Below are 16,835 nucleotides of genomic sequence, written 5' to 3' on the forward strand. Positions count from 1 at the left end.
GGAACGGGACGAAGACGAACGATTCGAGAGGTCTAGCAGTCGGGAAGACCGTGGTTCGTATCCCCATCCGGCCACAGAAATTGAAATTTGTGATGATTTTCTTACACCGATTAACTAACACGCAGGCACCGTTCCTTTGAAAATGTGAAAATGACCGGGCGATTTCTTCCACAGGACGTCAAACAACGACCTTCCTCCGTTCATATCCACCATTTCGGTCGCGCCTCGCAAAAGGCCCAGTGGAAGAGTTACCACACGTCTGAAGCAAGCTTGTTGCTCTGCCCCGCTAAAACGCTATGTTATACACACGTGCGTGATTAAATTTTTGCCCGCCCACTTTATTTGTTAACGCGGGCGAGTCTGGGCGATCGACCTGACACGCACGCCGAAAGAAATAAATAACTAAACAAATAAATAAAACGACGAGTAGCGGACGGTCTAGACAGAGCGCGAGAACGCGACCCCGGCGAGCGCTACTGTGCGTGCGGTCACGCTTCGTACGCCGGCAAAACAATCGAGTGGGAGGGAGGGAGGGGAGGAGGGAGAGACAGAGAGCGTCTGGCGCAGGCTGCCACGTGACGGCGCACGCTGCACTCCCCTACTGGCGCGGCCAGAGCAGCGGTCCGCATATTGATGCGTGAGGGACACACGCGCACTGTGTGCTAGCCCCAGGGCCGTGTGTCGCGTGATTGAATCGGCTCTCTCCTCCTCTGTCTGCTCCCTCTCCTTCCCTACCCGTCACAATATCTCACTCTCTCTCCCTCTCTCTGTCTCTACATATTCTTCCACTCCTTGCCTCTATTCTCGCTGCCTCGCTGCATTCTCCAGGCACCCTCGCGTCCACCCCCTCCCCCGCGCTCCTCACCACCCTCCCTCCCTCCTTCTCTCTCTCTCTCTCTCTCTCTCTCTCTCTCTCTTTTGCTCTGTCTCCGTCGGTCATCTTCTGTCCCTCTCCCGCCGGCGCCCTCCACGGTTTAGAAGCCATATCGACGCCCCGACGGAAACAAAAGAGCGCTCGTCCCTTGTCGGCGAGTTTACCGCTGAGTTTTCTTGCCCGCCTGCTCGGCGCCGTACCTTTGTGTGTGTGTGTGTGTGTGTGTGGCCGCTACCGCCGTCGGCTTGACAGCACTGGTATTATACGAGGGTAGTCAGTCGGTCGAGTTCTGTCGACTGCCGACGGCAGTGCGATTAGTGACCCAACGTCACGTCACCATGTGGCTACGTCCGTACGTGCGTGACTGGAAAAATATTTAGCTAAGCAGCTGACGTGTTCCCCTTTCTTCCAAATACCCTCTCCTGTCTGTCACTTTAAAAGATGCACTTCTCGTGGCTCCCCTGCTCGGGGTAACAAAGTATGTTCATCAATTGATTTCACCTCCACTGACAAGTGAGGCAACAAAAGTCGTGGGAAACCTCCTAACATGGCGTCGTACTCCTTTTTCCCCGGTGTACGGACACCTCGACGTGGCATGGTCTCTGTTGTGTTGGCAGAAGAGCCAACACCGTGTTGCTAGAGGAGGCCGAAATGCACGCGTTTTAGCTCACACAAGCTGGCGTGGGGAGGGAAGGACTACACTGCCGTGACGTCTGGAACATGGTAAGGAATTAGAATTCAGAAAGCGGACGTAATTAGTCTGATACTTAACTTTAATCCACTAATGATGAACGTCGATCTTTACGGTACATGATTCACAATTTTTTTCTGTTCAGAATTCGTTCTAATTACTGAATATGGCGCCTTGCTAGGTCGTAGCAAGTGACGTAACTGAAGGCTATGCTAAACTGCCGTCTCTGCAAATGAGAGCGTCTGTAGTCAGTGAACTATCGGTAGCAAAGTCGGCTGTACAATTGGAGTCTCTCTAGACTAGACCTGCCGTGTGGCGGCGCTCGGTCTGCAATCACTGATGGTGGCGACACGCGGGTCCGACGTATACTAACGGACCACCTAGCAAGTGTGGTGTCTGGCGGTGACACCACAGTCTCAACAAGTCATTGTAGATCCCCTGCAAAAATACTGAGTCTTGCTGCCTCTAGAGCCATCCAAAATTGCAAAAGTGTTGCCGCTGAATCACGTCGGTCCGAATCATTAGCTCGAACTGTCCAGAATGATCCTCAAATCAAACGCGACCGACTGAGACCGGGTGACGTGAAAATTTGTTCGGCAACGTCAAGTCCGCAGATACTCTCCAAGTAGCCGAACAGAACCATTTTCACTCAGTTATCGGTTCAGGCGGGCCAGATGACCCATCGCATTCTATGAAACACAGTTTATTACACTACTGGCCATTAAAATTGCTGCACCACGAAGATGACGAGCTACAGATGCGAAATCTAACCAACAGGAAGAAGATGCTGTGACATGCGAATCATTAGCTTTTCATAGCATTCACAGAAGGTGACACCTATAACGTGCTGACATGACGAAAGTTTCCAACCGATTTCTCATACTCAAACAGCAGTTGACCGGCGTTGCCTGGTGAAACGTTGTTGTGATGCCTCGTGTAAGGAAGAGAAATGCGTACCATCACGTTTCCGACTTTGATAAAGGTCGGTTTGTATAGCCTATCCCGATTGCGGTTTATCGCATCGCGACATTGCTGCTCGCGTTGGTCGAGATCCAATGACTGTTAGCAGAATGTCGAATCGGTGGGCTCAGGAGGTTAACACGGAACGCCGTGCTGGATCCCAACGGCCTCGTATCACTAGCAGTCGAGATGACAGGCATCTTATCCGCATGGCTGTAAGGGATCGTGCAGCCACGTCTCGAAACCTGAGCCAACAGATGGGGACGTTTGCAAGACAACAACCACCTGCACAAACAGTTCGACAACGTTTGCAGCAGCATGGGCTATCAGCTCGGAGACCATGGCTTCGGTTACGATCTACCCTGCACCACAGACAGGAGCGCCTGCGATGGTGTACTCAACGACGAACCGGAGTGCACAAATGGTAAAATGTCATTTTTTCGGATGGATCGAGGTTCTGTTTACAGAATCGTGATGTCGCATCCGTGTTTGGCGACGTCGCGGTGAATGCACATTGGAATCGTGTCATCGCCATACTGGCGTATCACCCGACGTGATGGTATGGGCTGCCATTGGTTAACGTCTCGGTCACGTCTTGTCCGCATTGACGGCACTTTGAACAGTGGACGTTACATTTCAGATGTGTTACGAGCCGTGGCTCTACCCTTCAGTCGATCCCTGCGAATCCCTACATTTCAGCAGGATAATGCACAACCGCATGTTGCAGGTCCTGTATGGGCCTTTTGTGGATACAGAAAATGTTCGACTGTCCCCTGGCCAGCACATTCTCCAGATCTCTCACCAACTGAAAACTTCTGGTCAATAGTGGCCGCGCAACTGTCTCGTCACAATACGCCAGTCACCACTCTTGATGAACTGTGGTATCGTGTTGAAGCTGCATAGACAGTTGTACCTGTACACGCCATCCAAGCTCTGTTTGACTTAATGCCCAGGTGTTTCAAGGCCGTTATTACGGCCGGAGGCGGTTGTTCTGTGTACTGATTTCTCAGGATCTATGCACCCAAATTGCGTGAAAATGCAATCACATGTCAGTTCTAGTATAATATATTTGTCCAATGAGTACCCGTTTATCATCTGGATTTCTTCATGGTGTAGCAATTTTAATGGCCAGTTGTGTACGTCACATTGCGACTACCAGCTTGCATATGGCCTTGTCGAAGGCTTCGTTCCATGGATTCGTGAGGTCTGCACCACACTCGCTCTTATCATCTAAAATCGGTTCTCATCTGACCAGAGAACGATTTTCCGGTTGTCTAGGATCCAACCGATGCGGTCACCAGCCCAGGAGAGGCGCTGCAGGCGATGTCGTGCTGTTAGCAGCGGCAGTCGCGTCGGTCGCCTGCTGCCACAGACCATTAACGACAAATTTCGCCGCACTGTCCTAACTGATACGATCGTCGTACGTCCCACACTGATTTTCGCTCTTATTTCACGCAGTGTTGCTTGTCTGTTAGCACTGTCAACTCTACGTAACCACTGCTGTTCTCGGTCCTTAAATGAAGGCCGTCGGCCAATGCTTTGTCGATGGCGAGAGTTAATGCCTGAAATCTAGTATCCTGGGCACAGTCTTGACACTGTGGATATAGCAATATTGAATTCCCTAACGATTTTTGCAACCAAAAAATGTACTAGTAATAAAACTGAATTTGTGTAATATAACATGCAAAATCACACAATGTACGACCTGCTATATAACAACAGACAGCACGTCCTTATGTGAGAAATAAATCAATAACTTCCCTATCGATAACCGAAATGGAATATCCAATGCGTCTAGCTCCAACTACCATTCCGCGTTAAAAGTCTGCTAATTCCCGTTGTGTGGCCGTAATCACGTCAACTACCTTTTCACCCTAATCACCTGAGTGCAAATAACAGCTCCGTGGAAGCACTGCTCTTGTATACTTCCTGCACGCGACACTACCACCATCTGCATATGTGCATGTCGCCGTCACATGTCATCTCAGTCTGCATCTTCACCGTACTTCTCAAACACTTAAGCAGCTGATATTGCCGTAACACACCAAATATCCTCTTCATTTGTGACACTTTAACAACGTAGTTTTCACAACCTTCCCGCCGAAGGTAACGAAATATCGCCATCCACTCATCTCATCCCCATCTATATATGCTTCTACATCTACAATTGCGTTTACTTCACATCTACACTCATGCTCATTAATTAAGGATAATGCTGATACAAGGTGAAACAACCCTGTGGTGGGCGGTTTGCGGGTTTAAATCAGCTCGGGGTATGACCATGCGGTGCATTTGATCTGCGGTCGTCGCACGGTTGCACTGGTAGCAGTCCAGAGGTGTGTTGGTGCACGTCAAGAGTACGGCGCAGCGTGTAAGTGAGAAGGCGTTTTCAGACGTGCTAACGGTGGGTGTGTGTTGAAAGGGGCTCAAAGAACACATATTGATGACGTCATTAGGGGTAGAGTACTAGCGCTTCTGGAGACTGGTCCAAGACAGCAGGTCGTAGCACCGGCCTCCCCGTGTGCTACAAAGTGTCATCTCAAGATTATGGCTACAATTCCAGAAGACAAGCAACGTGTCCAGGCGCTGCAGAAAGAGATGTCCACAGTGTACAACACCACAAAAATACCGATATCTCACCATCCGTACCCGCAGACGGCCACGGAGTACTGCAGGTAGCCTTGCGCGGGACCTTACTGCAGCCACAGGAACAGTTGTCTCCAGACACACTACAGACGACTGAACAGACATGGTTTATTCGCCCGCATACCTGCAAGGTACATTGGTTCAAATGGTTCAAGTGGCTCTGAACACTATGGGACTTAACATCTGTGGTCATCAGTCCCCTAGAACTTAGAACTACTTAAACCTAACCAACCTAAGGATATCACACATATCCATGCCCGAGGCAGGATTCGAACCTGCGACCGTAGCGGTCGAGCGGTTGCAGACTGCAGCGCCTAGAACCGCAAGGTGCATTCCACTGATCTCTGGTCACAGGTGACCCCGCAAAGCCTGGTGTCAAGAACGCAGTACATGGTCATTCGAACAGTGGTCCCAGGTAATGTTCAAGGAAGATTCTAGGTATAGTCTGAACAGTGATTCTCACCGGTTTTTCATCTGGCGTGTACGAGGAACCAGATCCATTCCCTTAATGTCCTTGAAAGGGACATCTATGGAGGTTGTGGTTTGGTGGTGTGGGATTATTATTGGTGCATGTACACCCCTGCATGACTTTGATCGTGCGGTAGCATACTCGCTTCACACGCCCGGGTTCCCGGGTTCCATTCCCGGCGGGGTCAGGGATTTTCTCTGCCTCGTGATGACTGGGTGTTGTCTGATGTGCTTGGGTTAGTTAGGTTGAAGTAGTTCTAAGTTCTAGGGTACTGATGACCATAGATGTTAAGCCCCATTGTGCTCAGAGCCATTTTGAACCTGCATGTCTTTGACAGAATAACTGTAACAGGTCAGGTGTACCGTGACGTCATTTTGCACCAGTACGTTTGCTTTTTCAGGGGTGCAGTGGGTCCCACCTTCCTGCGCATATGATGATAACGCACGGCCCCACCAAGCAGCCCTCGTGGAGGAGTACCTTCAAACAGAAGATATCAGGCGAATGGAGTGGCCTGCCTGTTCTCCAAACCTAAACCCCATCGAGCACGTCTCGGATGCTCTCGGTCGACGTATCGCTGCACATCTTCAAACCCCTATGACACTTCAATAGCTCCGACAGCCACTGGTCCAAGAATGGGAGGCTATACCCCAGCAGCTGCTCGACCACCTGATCCAGAGTATGCCAACCCGTTGTGCGGCCTGTGTACGCGTGCATGGTGATCATATCCCATATTGATGTCGGGGTACATGCGCAGGAAACAGTGGCGTTTTGTAGCACATGTGTTTCGGGACGGTTTTCTCAACTTATCACCAATACCATGGACTTCCACATCTGTGTCGTGTGTGTTCTCTGTGTGCCTATGCTATTAGCGCCAGTTTTGTGCAGTGCCACGATGTGTGGTACCACATTCTGCAATTATCCTTAATTTATGAGCGTGAGTGTATATGAACACTTAGTGAGATGAATGTGCATATTTTGTGACACCTATTACTGGGCATGAAAATGGCCTACACCCGGTTTGATTTTTCGTGTGAAGATTGTTTCAAGATTACTCACTTGCGTGGCCCATTTGTGACACAAGTAATATGACTCAATAACTGAACTAAGATGTTGCACAAAAGATGACGTGAACTAATATGAGCGTTTCACGGAAAACAATATATCGGAAGCCATGTTAGATTCTATTATACAGAACATTTACCCTTTTTTCACTCACTTCTTTCCTTAAATATGCTTTTGCATTGTATGTACACTGATCTCTCGGGATTAAATGGCGATCGATGGAATGGGAAACAGTATGGGTGACAGCAAAATCATTTATGAAGCAATAGGATCAAGAATGAGAAGTGTTATTTCAGCTATATCCAAAGGATTGGTGGCAGCAAGTGTGTGGGATACACTAGCTGATAAACCTGGCTTGCCCAGATGTTCATTGTGAACAATTTTCTATGAGACACGATAGGAAAAATGAACTAGTTTGTACTGTAATACCGTAAAAAATTCATTTCCATGTGTTGGTGAGAACACCTTTAAATAATGAAACAGTCGTAAATGAATTAAGCTTTTTTTTTCGGTCATCAATCTTCTGAATGTTCTGATGCGGCCCGCCACGAATTCCTCTCGTCTACCAACTTCACAGTAGCACTTTATACCTACGTCCTCAGTTATTTGCTGAATGTATTCAATATCTGTCTTCCTCTACAGATTTTGCCCTGTACAGCTCCCTCTAGTACCACGGAAGTCATTCCCTGAAGTCTTAACAAATGTCCTATCATCCTGTACCTTCTCCTTGTCAGTATTTTCCACATATTCCTTTCCTCTGCAATTCTGCCCAGAACCTCCTCAATCTTTACCTTATCAGTCCACCAAATTTTCAACTTTAGACTTGAGAGGTGGCATGAGCCCCCTCTCATATTTCTATCTTACTCTGAGTAATTCGATTTTCGTCTCTAATTGCATGCAGTGAAAAGTTGCTATTCCTTCACATGCGGACTTCCCACGCAGCATCTCTCGTCACCCGGGTGGTCTGGTGACAGGCGGGTTCTGCTGAATTTGATAGGGTTAAGCCGACCGGTGTGAGGGAATCAAGTGGATGCTTTCCAGACGCCGACATTGTCATAAGAGCGGGGGCGACACGCCCACAGGGGTTGACGGAGCGGCTGGACTAGAGATTCCATTTCTTCGCAGAAACTTGCTGAAAACACTTTCTGGTGGGCTACCAGCGAGGCGTGGGAATGACTTGTGTTCCCAGGCAGTCTTGGCGGGCAAATTCCCGCGTTTTCTGCAAAATCATAACTGTGATTGGCTTGCTCACGGGATAGCTCCGTGACGTAGCAAAGTCGGTGCAGAAATTGGCGCCAAGTATCTCCATTGGTGGACTAGTAGTCCGTCGGCAATACAGTGGAATTTTCCGTCGGTTTTCGATTGCTGATTGGAACGTTTAACCAAGGCCACTGTCGTGGGGGCGGGAATGTTCTGTGTTCGGTTTGTATGGGTGCCCTTCAGTCGGAGTAGGTTACAAGACTGAGCTCTCGCTGCTCTGGACAGCCTGCCTTCCGTTGGCTGTCGAATATGCTTTTATTTAATTATAACTGTTTGACGAAGTTGCTGAAGTTTCGACTTCAACGTAACTTTCCGAGTGCAGTTGGCGATTGAGCGTTCTGCGTACAAGCGGCCCATGTTGTTCTTCTTAAGCAATTTTTGCTAAAGGTGACTGTATCGTAGTTACTGTGTGACTTCGCTTGTTAAAATCAATCACTGTATCTTTAGTCACTGTGTGGCGAGCCTTCTTCGTCTCACTCAGAGGCGCGTTTGTATTGCTAGGAGGTTTTTAGTTTGGAACAGCCAGACCAGGGTAATTTGTTTCGGGCTATACTCGCGACATTATCATCACCGCGACGGGACGTCGAAGCAACCAGCCATCGCCTCCGGTACGCCAGATCGTGTTCTTGCAGTTAAGAAGACAGCTTGGTAATGTACGTCCGCAGCATCGGCAGATTAGGGAATTTGCTCTACGATAATCAGAGCTCAGCAGAGCGCGCCTGTTCCTGTCTTTTCTTACGTGGTTCTGTCTTGGTTGTTCATTGTCTGAGTTCTCACTACTGTAGCAGCAATTAATGTTGGGTTAGCTGGGGATTTCTCTTAGGATTTGAGTTGTAAGGAATTGGCTCCACATACCACTTCATCATAAATGTCACAATCTAGTTTATGGACAACTTCACCTTCACAGCATTTATTTAAGTATCCAATTTGATGTATTGTAAATGTTTCATGTGTTTTGTTTATGATTTTGAGTTTAGTCATAATAAATCAAATTGTTATTTTCGACAGAACTTTCATTCTGTTAATCGGTAGAGAAACCCTTTCATTTCTCACTACGTTAATGAAACTTTCCTTTATTTAATTAATTTCTATCAAATTATTGCAGGTGCCGAACTATTTTCTACTCCATTTTCAGGGTCGATTACAGTCAGTTCGCGTTTCTTCTTAATCCATGTGCACCAGCAAAAGTCGGAGTTAGAATAGAGGGGGCTTAGAGCATCATTTACATATGAAGCTTCTTGAAGAATTTAGTGTTAAATACGCCGCTAGCCCCAGCACCTCGCAGTCTGTAGCACCACATCTGAAATGCTTTCATTCTCTTCTGTTCCGGTTTTCCTACAGTCCTTGTTTCACTACAATACAATGTACGTACACTGTCACAAATTTCTTCCTCAAACTGAGGCCTATGTTTGATAGCAGTAGACTTCTCCTGGCCAGGAAGTCGCTTTCGGCCAGTGCTGGTTTGCTTTCGATGTCCTCCTTGCTCCTGCGCTCATCAGTTATTTTACGGCCTAGGTAGTTGAATTCCTTAACTTCATCTACTTCGTGACCATCAATCCTGATGTTAAGTTTCTCGCTGTTCTGGTTTCTGCTTCTTCTCATTACTTTCGTCTTTCTTAGATTTACTCTCGATTCATACTCTGTCCTCATTATGCTGTTCATTCCATTCAGCAGTTCATGTAATTCTTCTTCACTTTCATCAGTGAATCGTATCATTGATATCCCTTGACCTTGAATTTTAATTCCACTAGTGAACCTTTCTTTTACTTCCATCACTGATTTTTCGATGTACAGATTGAATAGTAGAAGTGCAAGACTACATCGCTGTCTTAACCATTTTTTAATTCACATGTACAAATATACAAGTAAAGAATCCAAATTGGGTAATTTGGTATTTGTGTATTCTGGGCGCAGGTGCGTCGCGTGACTATAAAGCGATTTTGTAAACATCTCTACGGCAACGCCTCTTCATACCCCTACAAACGGCTGCTGTTCTGGCCTACAGCAGGGTGCGCTTTGCAGTTGAAAGCTGTGAAAAACGCTGCCAGATATCAGGGATTTTCTTAAGTTGGCTCGACTTCAGGTGTGTCTTAGTAGCAGAGAAAAAATGTATTAAGACTTCACGCATGGTGCGGCAGTTTTTCACGCATCTCAGTGCTTATGACGGAACAAATATCTAACTATGTGTGGTACAATGATATATTTGTGTAGGTACATTCAGCGGAATATGTGGATACTGTCTGTGAAATGTGTTGCGAATTGAGTTAGTAGCGGAAAAGTAATAAATTGAAACAATGTGGCAGTTTTTCACGAGTCTCAGCGTTTATGCCGTCATATGTCTTGAACTATGTGTGCTTCCGTGATGTAATTTTGTAGGTGCATTTAGCGGCGTATGTGGATACTGTACGCGAAATTTGTTGCGAATAGAGTTGGCAGCACAGAGGTAATAAATTTAAACATCATGCACGATACGGCAGTTTTTCACAAATTTCTTTGTGTATGACGTCACATCTCCTGAAGTATGATCGATAGGTGGTTCTTACCTCCATAGAGATTGTCTGACAGTAAAGGATACGCGTACCAAGTTTGGTTAAAATCGCTCCAGTTGTTTAGTAGGAGGTGTGGAACACACATCCACTTATATAATGTGTATGGACTTTTATAATATGTATGGATTGTGAACGTTATAAATGTAAATGTCGTGTGACTAGGGCCTCACATCGGGTAGAGAATTCGCCGGGAGCAAGTCTTTCGATTCGACGCCACTTCGGCGACTTTCGCGTCGATGGGGATGAAACGACGATGATTAGGACAATACAACACCCCGTCCCTGAGTGGAGAAAATCTCCGACCCAGCCAGGAATCGAACCCGGGAATTTAGGATTGGCATTCTGTCGCGCTTAGCACTCAGCTACTGGGGGTGGACTTTATGTTATATTCATGGTGGAAACAGGCACGCTTATGATTCTTGAATAAGGGGTGCCGTATTATATTAGTGTGGTGAAATTGCTTGGGTACACATGTTTTGTGGTGGTGGATACAGCGTAGGCTTGGATACATAATAGTTAGCCAAGGAAGGGTAAAATTATATGATTCACTCACGCACTCATGCTGTCAAAAAGTCGCGGTCAACGGTTTCTCCTACTTTCGACTGTTAGTGAGCCAAGCAAAGAACAGTTGCAATGGACAGTTAGTCAAGTCACAGTACAGAACCATAACACAACATTTTTTTTAAGTAATCAGAAAAACAATGACTGCTTAATAATTCGAAATGCATGTAGGTAGTCGTTGGTACAGATTTTAATGAACTGCACAATGGAAGATACTATAGCTTAGTAGCTATAAAACTATGAAGACGTGGTTCTGTACCGAACAAAGACCACGGTACAAGCCACAAACAAACAACCACTGAAAGAGTAAAAAATCTCACACGAATTTCTCCACTCACTACGCGAGTTAATGCTAGTCTTAACGTAAGGAGCTATGACTGGACACGTAAAGCTGCGTCAGGGTCGCACAAAGCAAAATTTTATAAGGCAAAAAATCCTGGGGGACTCGACTCATTTCCCTAACATAAACCAACTTGAAAATGAAAGAATTATGCGATTCTGCAAGTAAAATAACGTATTCAGATACCTGTAACCTCTGTCGACTAACAAGGAGACGGTACGACCGTGGGGTTGGGGATTTGTCCGAAATTTTGTGTGGTGAAAGAGGACCCCTGACACCTCACGTGACTAAAGTATTAGGACGCACTACCCGGAAAATCCCGGGAAAAATAGATCCAAAGTTTCTTAGGTGCCGTATGAGTATAAAATGTTAATGCATTGCCAAGCCGCAGTCTGGCCTAGATAGTTAGAGCTCGGACTCTAACACTAGATGTCTCAGGTTCGATTCCTCCTCCGGCACCTTTTTCTTCTGTTTCATTTTCTTTTGTTATTCCACAATTATTCAGAAAGGTTCCCATACCTACATTATGTTTAACAAATTAGTTACATTACTGAATAAAAATTATTTTCGTTTTGTCGAACAACACAATTCATGGCGGAGGGTTTTCCACTTTTCATTGTAAAGTAGATGAGGAGAAACATTGGATTTTTAATCAGGATAACAAAGTCGATTGGGAAACATACATATAATAATTATAAACAAGAACATAGCATCGCTAGAGATTTCTTCCGAAGATGTCGATGCAATTAAATTATTTTCCATCAACATGTTTTCATAATACACCACTGCGTCCTTCAATTGTAATTTTGATAGATCACTATGAATGGGTTCTTCAGGAATATCTTCCCCTATTCCAGACGAGCCAGCAACTTCTTCAGTCGACATGTTTAGCCTCGGCTCGGAATAATACGTCGAAATTTTGAAACAGGCACGTCTGTTCACGACGAAATCGAAAAACAAACTGCCATTTACTTCTGACGGGTCACGCACAGTCCTATGCGCAGATGACCGTTATAATCCCATGGTGACCCTTACAAAGCCCCTTTAAACCTTGAAATCCCATAAAACGAAATAGAACAACGAACACGAATATTTTTCAGTGCATGAAAAACTTTACGTTCTTGAGCTAAAATAATGTTTTAAAATAATGTATGTTTGAGAAACTTTTTGAATAATTGGGGGAATAAAAAAAGAAAATGAAACAGAAGAAGAAAAAAAAGTGCCGGAATAGGAATCGAACCCGAGACATCTGGCGTAAGGGTCCGAGTCCTAACTATCTTTTTTTTTATCCATCTTTTTTTATTAGTCATAACATTCCACAGTAGTACATACTTTTCAACTGACATTTAAAAGTAATAAAACAAACTAAAATAGGCCAGCCGGCGGCTCGGCATTGGACTAACATTTTATACTCATGTGGCACCTAAGAAACCTTGGATCGATTTTTCCCGGGATTTTCCGGGTAGTGCGTCCTAATATTTTAACCACGTGAGGTGTTAGGGGTCCTCTTTCACCACACAAAATTTCGGCCTCCGCCGACACACGGCCCTACTTTCAATGTTGTGGAGAGGGGAAGGGATGGCGCTGGGCCTGTAAACTACAACACGACCGAATCTGTCCAAAGACGTATCTTTGACTCTTCTCTCAATCTGCGTTCTTTGCTACACCTGCTCATAAAGTTAGATTTGGCAATGGATTTACGCTGCGCGAGCCCCTCTGGTTGCCCGCATAAACATTCGAATTCCATCTACAATCATCGTCCCTCACTTATTATTACACACTGAAGAGCCAGAGGAACTGGTACACCTGCATAATATCGTGCAGGGCCCTCACGAGCACGCGGAAGTGCTGCAGCTCGACGTGCCATGGACTCGACTAATGTCTGAAGTAGTGCTGGAAGAAACTGACACCGTGAATCCCACAGGGCTGTCCGTAAACCCGTAACAGTAGGAGGGGGTGGAGATCTCTTCCGAACAGAAGGTTGCAAGGCATCCCACACATGCTCAATAATGTTCATGGGGAGTTTGGTGGCCAACGCAAGTGTTTAAACTCAGAAGTGTGTTCCTGGAGCAAATCTGTAGTAATCCTGGATACGTGGGGTGCCGCATTGTCCTGCTGGAATTTCCTAAGTCCGTTCGAATGCACATGAATGGACGCAGGTGGTAAGACAGGATGCTTTCAGTGTCGGTGTTGACGGCCCAGACGAGGAGTAAAGCTTTGTACCGTGCAGTCATCAAGGGTACAGCAGTGGGCTTTCGGCTCCGAAAGCCCATATTGATAATGTTTCGTCGAATGGTTAGCACGCTAACTCTCGTTGATGTCCCAACATTGAAATCTGCAGCAATTTGCGGAAGGGCTGCACTTCTGTGACGTTGAACGATTCTCTGCAGTCGTCGTTGGTCCCGTTCTTGCAGGGTTATTTTCCGGCCGCAGCGATGTGGGAGATTTGATGTTCCTGACAGTCACGGCACACTCGCGAAATGGTCGTACGGGAAGACCCCCACTTCTTCGCTACCTCGGAGATGCTGTTTCCCATCTCTCGTGCGCCGATTGTAACACCACGTGCCGGCCGCGGTGGTCTCGCGGTTCTAGACGCGCAGTCCGGAACCGTGCGACTGCTACGGTCGCAGGTTCGAATCCTGCCTCGGGCATGGATGTGTGTGATGTCCTTAGGTTAGTTAGGTTTAAGTAGTTCTAAGTTCTAGGGGACTGATGACCACAGCAGTTGAGTCCCATAGTGCTCAGAGCCATAACACCACGTTCTGACTCATTTAAATCCTGATAACCTGCCATTGTAGCAGCAGTAACCGACCTAACAACTGCGTAAGGCACTTTTTCTCTTATATAGGCATTGCCGACGTCAGAAACATATTCGACCTGTTTACATATTTCTCTACTAGCCTGCCTATGCCAGTTTCTTTAGCGTTTCAGTATATGAGAGGAAAACGGGGCCGACGAAAGAGGTGTATTAATAGACAAGTGAGCAAGTGTTCCCGTTCCTTGTCCAGAGGCTACCACTCTTCAGAACAGGTAGATGAGCACTAAGAAAATCAGCGGTACAAGTAAGCAAAATGCGTTAAAACGTGAGATCAATGAAACAGATGCAATGGACCTGTTTCCGACATCTGGAACAACAAACAAATCTTGATTCTGCCAACTGGTGTGAAATTCATCGCGGGGGTACATCTCATTTACCACTTTTCAAGGATTCCTCCTGTTCCATTCGCCGGCCGCGGTGACCGAGCGGTTCTAGGCGCTTTAGTCCGGAACCACGCGGCTGCTACTGTTGCAGGTTCGAATCCTGCCTCGGGCATGGGTGTGTGAGCTGGCCTTAGGTTTAAGTAGTTCTAAGTCTAGGGGACTGATGACCTCAGAGGTTAAGTGCGTACAGCCATTTGAACCATTTTTGTTTGCGACTCGTGTCAGGGTGAGAAATAAACAACATGTTTCTGCCAAGTACATGTTTCTGGCTGCCACACAATATAACACTTAAATATACGAAATATGACATATTACTAACACGGAGCCAGATTGTCAGAATAGTATTGTAAATGAACAACAGGTACAACGTCTTTTGTAGTTTCACCTCCGAATCAAACTCATTCTTAAGTGTCAAACACATTTTGTCCAATACCTCAACCGTTTGGTAGTTGATGTTGTTGTGGTCTTCAGTCCTGAGACTGGTTTGATGCACCTCTCCATGCCACTCTATCCTGTGCAACCTTCTTCATCTCCCAGTACCTACTGAAACCTACACCCTTCTGAATCTGCTTAGTGTATTCATCTCTGGTCTCCCTGTACGATTTTTACCCTCCACGCTGCCCTCCAATGCTAAATAGGTCATCCCTTGATGCCTCAGAACATGTCCTACCAACAGATCCCTTCTTCTAGTCAAGTTGTGCCACAAACGTTTCTTCTCCCCAATCCTATTCAATACTTCTTCATTAGTTATGTGACCTACCCATGCAATCCTCAGCATTCGTCTGTAGCACCACATCTCGAAAGCTTCTATTTTCTTCTTGTCCAAACTAAACTCCTAGAAATGGAAAAAAGAACACATTGACACCGGTGTGTCAGACCCACCATACTTGCTCCGGACACTGCGAGAGGGCTGTACAAGCAATGATCACACGCACGGCACAGCGGACACACCAGGAACCGCGGTGTTGGCCGTCGAATGGCGCTAGCTGCGCAGCATTTGTGCACCGCCGCCGTCACTGTCAGCCAGTTTCCCGTGGCATACGGAGCTCCATCGCAGTCTTTAACACTGGTAGCATGCCGCGACAGCGTGGACGTGAACCGTATGTGCAGTTGACGGACTTTGAGCGAGGGCGTATAGTGGGCATGCGGGAGGCCGGGTGGACGTACCGCCGAATTGCTCGACACGTGGGGCGTGAGGTCTCCACAGTACATCGATGTTGTCGCCAGTGGTCGGCGGAAGGTGCACGTACCCGCCGACCTGGGACCGGATCGCAGCGACGCACGGATGCACGCCAAGACCGTAGGATCCTACGCAGTGCCGTAGGGGACCGCACCGCCACTTCCCAGCAAATTAGGGATACTGTTGCTCCTGGGGTATCGGCGAGGACCATTCGCAACCGTCTCCATGAAGCTGGGCTACGGTCCCGCACACCGTTAGGCCGTCTTCCGCTCATGCCCCAACATCGTGCAGCCAGCCTCCAGTGGTGTCGCGACAGGCGTCAACGGAGGGACGAATGGAGACGTGTCGTCTTCAGCGATGAGAGTCGCTTCTGCCTTGGTGCCAATGATGGTGGTATGCGTCTTTGGTGCCGTGCAGGTGAGCGCCACAATCAGGACTGCATACGACCGAGGCACACAGGGCCAACACCCGGCATCATGGTGTGGGGAGCGATCTCCTACACTGGCCGTACACCTCTGGTAATCGTCGAGGGGACACTGAATAGTGCACGGTACATCCAAACCGCCATCTAACCCATCGTTCTACCATTCCTAGACCGGCAAGGGAACTTGCTGTTCCAACAGGAGAATGCACGTCCGCATGTATCCCGTGCCACGCAACGTGCTCTAGAAGGTGTAAGTCAACTACCCTGGCCAGCAAGATCTCCGGATCTGTCCCCCATTGAGCATGTTTGGGACTGGATGAAGCGTCGTCTCACGCGGTCTGTACGTCCAGCACGAACGCTGGTCCAACTGAGGCGCCAAGTGGAAATGGCATGGCAAGCCGTACCACAGGACTACATCCAGCATCTCTACGATCGTCTCCATTGGAGAATAGCAGCCTGCATTGCTGCGAAAGGTGGATATACACTGTACTAGTGCCGACATTGTGCATGCTCTGTTGCCTGTGTCTATGTGCCTGTGGTTCTGTCAGTGTGATCATGTGATGTATCTGACCCCAGGAATGTGTCAATAAAGTTTCCCCTTCCTGGGACAATGAATTC

The sequence above is a fragment of the Schistocerca gregaria genome, chromosome 9 (genome assembly GCF_023897955.1).
Source record: "Schistocerca gregaria isolate iqSchGreg1 chromosome 9, iqSchGreg1.2, whole genome shotgun sequence".
Taxonomy (NCBI): domain Eukaryota; kingdom Metazoa; phylum Arthropoda; class Insecta; order Orthoptera; family Acrididae; genus Schistocerca; species Schistocerca gregaria.